The following is a 9,189-nucleotide window of genomic DNA, read 5'->3' as shown; positions in this document are numbered from 1 at the left end:
ATGTTTGTGTGTCTGTGTTTGTCCCCCCAACATCGCTTGACAACCGATGCTGGTGTGTTTACGTCCCCGTAACTTAGCGGTTCGGCAAAAGAGACCGATAGAATAAGTACTAAGCTTACAAAGAATAAGTCCTGAAAAGAGTAAAAGAGAGAAAAGAGTAAAAGAGAGAAAAGAGTAAAAGAGAGAAAAGAGTAAAAGAGAGAAAAAAGTAAAGAGTATTCTCTTGTATAGGTTGAACCATGATTGTCCATCGATTTCCAGTGAAGAGGTAGTCTGTGGTCTCAGCAGTCAGTGGTGGGAATGAATACAGGCAAATGTATGCTGGAAGCATACAGGAGCTTTCAGGTTGGAGACTGGTAGTCTGTGATCAAGACTGAGGATGATGGGGCCCAGTGACATGTCTCTTGTGGCTGTGAGGTGTTACCATTGATCCTCCTCAAAAGACGAACTATGTAAAACATTAAAGAAAGAGGTCATGTTGTTTCTTGCAATAAATATACCTTAAGCAAGATTTTTTCATGGCCCCTTAATAAACTACAGTAGGTTCACAATTTACTATTTTGCTTGTATGGAACCCCAAAAATTTTATATGGACCCTCAGACAGTAGTGAGAACAAAACTTGATCACTGGAAAAATAAATGGTAGAGACCCCCTTAGGCCATGACTAACCATGGGATTGCACCAAAAAAGTTTCCCTCTGGAGCACAAGTCCAGGAAAGGTTATTCATGGAAGACCAGCAGTTGCTTGTGCATGTCAGCCCCACCTTCTCCATGCCACTAATGTTATCCAAGGGAAAGGCAAAGGCCAATACAGCATGGCAGCAGTGAAGCTGCAACACATTTCTACAGCTGAGTGAACTGGAACAACATGAAAATAAAGTGTCTTGCTCAACAACACAACACACAGCCCGGTACAGGGATTGAACTCATTACTTCATGACTTTGAGCCCAATGCCACTGAGCCATGAAAAATACTAACACTATAAAAATAAACACAGAGATAAGACTAAGTAAGAGTTAGACCTCCCTCAAAGGGAAGACAAAAAATCGTTTTTTATATGTTCAATTTAGTAAGTCCTCAGAAAGCTGTCCATTGATTGCATATGGACAAGTCCATTGCATTAAATGTGGACTAGTTCATGTTGATGAAGGGGAAAAGGCAACAAGTTTATTTTCTGCTGGTTCACAAACTCTTCAACTGGAACACCGAGTTCTTAAAACTGAGCTTACTCTACAAGCAGGGAAATGGATGCATGTGACATCGAGCATACCTGTACACAGGTAGCCCTCTCTGATACATGACTAAGAGCCAGTTGTCTTCCAAGTCTTGCATGGTTCGGTCACAGAACCATCTTCTGCTCTGTGACACATAAATGGAGCCTTTGTCAGATGCTACCCTCCAGGGCCAGTGTGAACCTGGAAGTAGTGATGATTCCATAACCCTCAAACCTCTTGAACTCCAAACCTGGAGTCTCACCACTGGATGCAGTTTAATGGCCTTGCCAGGACAAATAGTCTGATATTTATATCAGTCATAATACTATTGCTGGTAAAAACAGGAAAATTATTGATCTTAAAGTTAATTTTAATCAGAATTAAGATATTGATCATGAACAAAATTGTAGATAGTAGTTATATTAGTAAAACTCATAGTAATAATGTTGCTGGTAGCATTAATATTGTAATGATGAAAATCATAATAACTAATCTTGATAAAAATGTCATGAGGATGATGATGATAATTATTATTATGATAATGATTATGATGATGGTGGTCATGGTTATGGAATGGTGGTGTTGGTGGTGGTGGTGGTGATGATGATGATGACGACAACGACAATGGCAACATTGATGATGAGGGATGAACGTTGTAGCTGATTAAAATTGTATTTAAAGATATATTTAAATATTTTAATGTTAGAGACTAAGAAATTATTATTGCTGATAAAAAAATGTATAATTGGAGATGTAATAATAGATAGTAGTATATTAAGATAAGAGAGAAACATATTGCTCAACTGGTGTACAAATAGCCATTGTCTTGATGATATAAGGACCATTAATTTCTCCATTTAGAAGTTTGCATAGATATATGTTTAGGAAGTTATATATAGAGAGATAAAAGACAAGAAAATGAAGGTTTCGTTATAGTGAGATATTAAATTCTTATATCAGTTTCACCTTAAGGAGGAAAGAGTTAGGAGAGGAAGCTGTGAGAGACTATTGCAGTGGAGAGTTATATTTAGTGTATTATATGGAGCTGAATACTGTCTTGGGAGATGGAAGCATAAATGGGTGTCTGCATGTGTGTGTGTGTGTGTGTGTGTGTGTGGCTGTATGGTAAGAAGCTTGCTTCCCAACTACATGGTTCTGGATTCAGTCCCACTGTGTGGAACCTTGGGCAAGTGTCTTTTACTATACATGTCACACACATGTCAGGCTTCTTTCAGTTTCTGTCATCCAAATCCACTCACAAGGCTTTGATCAGCCCGAGGCTATAGTAAAAGACACTTGCCCAAGGTTCCATACAGTGGGACTGAACCCAGAACCATGTAGTTGGGAAGCAAACTTCTTACCACACAGCCACATACATGTGTGTCTGCATTTGTATGTGTGTTTGCATGTGCATGTGTGTATTTGTGTGTTTGTGTGTGTGTGTGGCTGTGTGGTAAGAAGTTTGCTTCCCAACTACATGGTTCTGGGTTCAGTCCCACTGTGTGGAACCTTGGGCAAGTATCTTTTACTATAGCTTCAGGCTGATCAAAGCCTTGTGAGTGGATTTGGATGACAGAAACTGAAAGAACCCTGACATGTGTATGCGTGTGTGTGTGTGTGTGTATACATTTATGTATTTGTTTTGTAAGATTCCTGATGTGAAATCATGTGATGAAACAGATATTGCTATATTTTGGGATGGTCATTTTTTATTGCCAAATAAACACACACACTATATATTCTTATTTTATGTCCTTTGTCTGGAAATCTTTCATCACACCTTCTGTGACCTCTTTAGCAACTCTCCATCCCACATTCTGTTTAGTTAATTCTGTCTTTCTATCTCATACGACCCCTTCTTGAACTAATTTCCTGTCAGCTTTGTGGAAGTTCAAGCTGGATAGTATCTGTACTTGCCTCATATTCATACTGCATTTAGTTGTCCAACAGACATAAGAAGTAATGAATTTGTTCCTTTTAGAGACGAATGGCTCTCTATTTCCTCTGTACTTTGATTGCTAGGTGGATCACCTAGACCAATTTCTACATTAATACAAACAAATGGTCTTCAATTTACCAATTTCGTATTATTTTTTTTTGTGTTTTGATTTTCAAGATTTCTCCCTTTATAATGATGGTTCTGTTGCTCTGTTGGCATCCATCGAAGGGAATTTTGTTCTTGAGTGGAAAAGAAAGTAAATAATTTAGGATGAAAATTTAATTTGTTAAGGCAATAAATTTTTCTAGTTAAACTTGACTAGTTGTTTATGGTTTTTGAAGAGATTTATAATGAAAGCTAAAGAATGTTTAGTTCTTAAGATAATAAATTTGTCTGAATATACTTATCTGATCATTTATAAATTTGTTCTAATTGGATTTATCTGCTTATCTGGTTAATTATAATTTTGCCTAAAAAGATTAATGGTGAAAAGTTGAAGAGTGATTTGTTGCTATGAAATAATAAATTGAAATAAAATTAAAAAAAAAATAATGAAATATAATGAAACACAAAAATTATCTTTTTCTCTCTTTCCTTCTCTCCCTCCTCCCCTCTCTCTCTCTCTCTCTATATATATATATATATATATTATATATATATCGAAATCGTAATTGAACCAAATTCGATGACTGGCACCTGTGCCAGTGGAGCGCTAACAGCACCGTCCAAGTGTGATCATTGCCAGAGCAGCTGTCTGGCTTCCGTGTTGTTGGCACGTAAATAGCACCATTTGAGCATGATCGTTACCAGTGTTGCCTTGCTGGCACGTAAAAGCACCCACTACACTCTCAGAGTGGTTGGCATTAGGAAGAGCATCCAGCTGTAGAAACTCTGCCAGATGAGATTGGAGCCTGGTGGAGCCTGGTGCAGCCATCTGGTTCGCCAGTCCTCAGTCAAATCGTCCAACCCATGCCAGCATGGAAAGCAGACGTTAAAATGATGATGATGATGATGATGATGATGATGATTATTCATATTTGATAGAAGTAACAGAGTGACTCAAGGGCTAGCACAAGAAAATCTTGGCCCTTGATTCACTTAGTTACTTCTTCCAAATATTAATAAAAAGTATGTGTGTGAATGTGTCTGTATATTTGTATATATATATATATATATATATATATGTATGTATATGTATATATTTATATGTATATACAAATATATATATGGATGTATATGTGTATATATATATATATATATATATATATACACATATATGTGTGTGTGTGTGCATGCATGTGTATAACATGTATATCAATTTTCATGTGTGCGTCTGCCATTCTATTTAGAACAACAATCTAATTTAGTAGAAATTTTACATGATTCATTTATTGAACGTCGTTACCATTTTATTAGACAAAGGAGATTGGGTGTAGTGTGATGGTGGGGGTGGGATTGAACCCAAAACATCACTGTCCCCTTTCCTTCTTTCTCTTCACCACTCTTGAATATGATGACATCCCATTGCCGATTGCCATTTATTGATCTAGTGAGCGATTCCACAGACTTTGAAAGAAATGGGTTTTCATTTCATCTTACTTGTTGTATATTTCTTATTGTCTTTGTTTTATTCCTGCTTGATCTTCTCATTTCTTTCTTTTTTCCTCTCCTTCTTTCTGTTTTATTTCTATCTCTTTTATTGCAGCAGTTCTTCTAGTTGTCTATTTTTAATACTTTTTCTTCCTTCCTCTTTTAACTTGCCTAAATATTCTTCTTCCATTCTCCTTCATCTTGCCTTAATTTCTTTCTTTTCTTCTTCATCACACCTTAATTTCTTCTTTCTTTCTTCATTTCTTCTACATCTCACCTTGACTTCTTCTTTTCTTCTTCATCTTACCTTATCTTCTTTCTTTCTTCTTCATTTTTTCTTCATCTCATCTTGATTTTTTTCTTTTCTTTTGTCTTGCTTTAATTTCTTCCTTCTTCTTCATTTTTTCTTTGTTGATTTTCTTCTTCTTTTCTTTTTCACCTTACCTTAATTTCTTCTTTACTTCATTTCTTTTCTTTTCTTCTTCATTTTGCTTTAATTTATTCTTTCTTTCTTCTTCATCTTTTCTTCTTTTCATTTCGATTCTTTTGTTTTCTTTTTCATCTTACTTTCATTTCCTTTTTCTTCCTTCATTTCTTCTTCATCTCACCTTAATTTCTGTCTCATCTCATCTTGATTTCTTCTTTCTTTTTCATTTCTTCTTCATCTTGCTTCAATTTCATTTTCCTTTCATCTTCTTTTTGTGCTCATCTTGCTTTTATTTCTTTCATCTTTCTCATTTACATCTTTTTAATTTCTCCATCCTTTTCCTTCACTTTTTCATTAATCTTTCATCTCTTCTTTATTTCTCTTTCATTCTTCTAACATTTCTCATTCACTTTTCCTCTATTCTTCATACCATTTTCATTTCTCTTCCATATCAACTTTGTCTCCCTATCATTTTTTCTTTATTATTCCTCTCTTTTTCCTTCATTTGTTCTTTATCTTTTCTTCATAGTTTCTCCAATGACATAGCCCTCATTCATCTTTCTTTAATTCATCTTCCACTCTTTTTTCTTTAAATCGTTTTCATTCTCCTTCACTTCTTTATAACACTTTTTAAAATTTTATATCCTTGTTTCATTTATTCTACATTTCTTTCATCATTTTCATTCATATCTCTTCAATTTAATTTTTCTTCCATTTCTGTTTAATTCTCCTTCATTCTCCTTCACTTTTTCATTAATCTTACTTTCCTCCTTCATTTCCCTTTTGTCTCTCCTTCATTTCCTGCACCTACCTCATTTATATCCCTTCAATTTAATTCTATTTCATTTCTATTTAATTTCTTCTTCATTCTCCTTCACTTTTTCACAAAACTTCCTTTTCTTCTGTATTTCTCCTTCATTCCTTTTTCACTTCTCCTTTACCTCTTCATTGTTCCTTTCTTTCTCCACTATCTTTTTATCATTCTTTTTCATTTCTTTTCTCTATGTCACCATCAGTTTTCTTTCATCGCTCTGTATATTATTCTTCACCTCTCCTACATTCATTTTCATTCAACCTTCAGTTCCTTTCATTTCTCCTTCTGTATTCTTCTATATATTCCTCCTCCATATTCTTCCCCCATCTGACCATTCTCTATCATTCCCTTCATTTCATTTCTTGTTTCTTGTCACACCATCTTAACATATCTAATCTTTTACTATTTTTTTTACTTCATTTTTATTTTTTATTCAATTCTTTATCTTGTTCTTCAGCATTTTTCTTTCTTTCTTTACTATTCTCCTTTTTCACTGTTCTTAAACCATTAGTCTTCTTCTCCATTTCTCTGTATTTATCATTCTTTTCTCTTCTGTCATGCTTCTAAAAACCAAAAAATAAAATAAAACAAAATTAAAAAATTAAAAAAAAAGTCAAAATATTATAGATTCTTATATTTCAGTTTCTTTTACTCTTACAGCTTATTTCTTCTCTGAAATATTTTTTACCCTGTGTCATCTATTTCTTTCTCCAGTTTCCATTCTGCAAATCAGAAGACAAAAAATCTTTACATATTTTTTCTTTCTAGTAAAATATTATGGAAAAAGTCAAGCAAAAAACCCCCAAAAACTTGTAGATACTTTTAATTTGATAATCACGTTTACTTTAAAAAGTATATGTATTCTGTATCTACAGCCATTAATCTATCTGTATGTATGTCTATCTACATATCTATATATCTGTATATCTACGTACCCATTTATCTAATGATTGCTGGATGCACATATACACCATTCATACATGAACACTGGCCAACACACACACACACACATAAACCATCATAATTATCGTCGTCATCATCATCATCATCATCATCATCACCATTATTTCATGTCCACTTTTTCATGCTGGCATGGGTTGGATAGGTCTCGCAGTATCTCACCACATGGCATGATCCTTCATAATCTGGCATACATAGCAACAGAGAAAAAACACCAGTTTCTATATTATTGTGTGTCATATATATATATATATATATATATATATATATACTCTTCACTCTCTCTTTTACTTGTTTCAGTCATTTGGCGATATGCTGTACATATCGCCAAAGGCCTCACTCACTAGTCATTGTGTCTGTGAGGCCCAAAGTTCAGAGATCATGCTGCACCACCTAATCCCATGTCTTCCTGGGTCTACTTCTACCACAGGTTCCCTCTACAGTTAGGGATTGGCACTTCTTTAAACAGCTGTCCTCATCCATACACATCACATGACCGTACCAGCGCATTCATCTCTCTTGCACACCACATCTATTGCCTCTTATGCCACACAAATGGCTGTAATTACTGCTGTAATAAGACATGGGCACAATAGGCTCTGGTCCAGAGGCTTCAGGGGTTTAGGGGCCCAGTTCTGATCTATTTGTATTGTGAGCTGCAGTCAATAAATAAATGCTATAAGGTCCAGATCACAGATTTGTCCAGGGGCCTAAAATGCCGCTAAGAAGGCCCTAGCTGTAATAATGTATATATAACAGACAAAGTAACATAGGGCATTTTTTCTACCTGGCCAGCTCCTGTGAACCATCCTACCCACATATGCATGGAAGGTGGATGTTAAACGATCACGACAATGATGATGAGGATGATGATGATGATGATGATGATGATGATGATGACAGCACTAATGTAAAGATCAGGGATGAGAAACTACAACTCTCAACTCAGACAGGCTTGGTTTCAAATGTATATCATATATATATATGATATATGCAAAAAAATTTTAAAATAACTAAAACAGTATGACTTCAACTGAAACATCTTTCATTGTAGATCTCTATCAGAGTTGACCTGGGGGGTAAAAATAACAGTAACAACAATGACAATAACAACAATAAACTATGTCAGACATATTAAAATATTCAATATATTTTCCTAAAACAGTTGATATTTAAGTTACACAGACAGTATTATGGGGCCCCAATATGTCCACAAAACATTGGGTGAAATTACTAAAAGAACAAAGGGTACATTTTTTTTTTTATTAGACCATTATTTTGTTTCTATGGAGAATTTAATTATCAAAAAAATGACTTACATGTATTTTATACACTGCAAACCTATGCCAATACAAATATGCATACACATGCCCATGTATGCATATAGAAATATGCATACATACACCTATACGGACAATTGTACACACATGTGCGCATACACAAACATGTATTTATGTTCAGATATACAAACATAATATGCTCTCATATACATGTAATCATATATATATATATATATATATATATATATATATAGAGAGAGAGAGAGAGAGAGAGAGAGAGGGAGAGACATATATGTATACACACCTACATACAAGCAAACACACACACATATGTACATATATATATCTATATGTATATATATTTCATATATGAACACACACATATATATGTATCTCTCTCTCACTCTCTCTCTCCATATATATATATATATATATATTTATACACTCACACATATATACACACATACATGTGCACACATACACACTCACACATATACACACCACACACGCATGCATAGATACACATCATAAAGTAGACAACATATTTTCTTTTTATTTTGAAAATTCAATTTTGAATTCTGTGTTGATTATCTCAATAGCACTTATTAATTATTAATTTGGGGAGAAATCTTAAAAGCTTGTTGCAGACATACAGACAATGTATGAAGGCTGTGGTAGACCTGTATTACTGCAAAAACTTAAATTAATTAATTAAAATTGAATGTTTACCACACAGAGCCAAAATTGTAAAAGAAAATAAATCGAAATTCTTTTCATAAAGATAATCAGTTTCCATATATATATGAATACATATATATATACATGTATGTATGTGTGTGTGTATATATATATATATATATATATACATGCTTATGCAGCAACAAACATATATTCATTCATACATATACACACATATTTCTATACAAACACACATCTCTCTCTCTCACTCCCTCTGTATATATA

The sequence above is a fragment of the Octopus bimaculoides genome, chromosome 4 (assembly GCF_001194135.2).
Source record: "Octopus bimaculoides isolate UCB-OBI-ISO-001 chromosome 4, ASM119413v2, whole genome shotgun sequence".
Lineage (NCBI taxonomy): Eukaryota > Metazoa > Mollusca > Cephalopoda > Octopoda > Octopodidae > Octopus > Octopus bimaculoides.
This window is presented reverse-complemented; position numbering follows the sequence as displayed.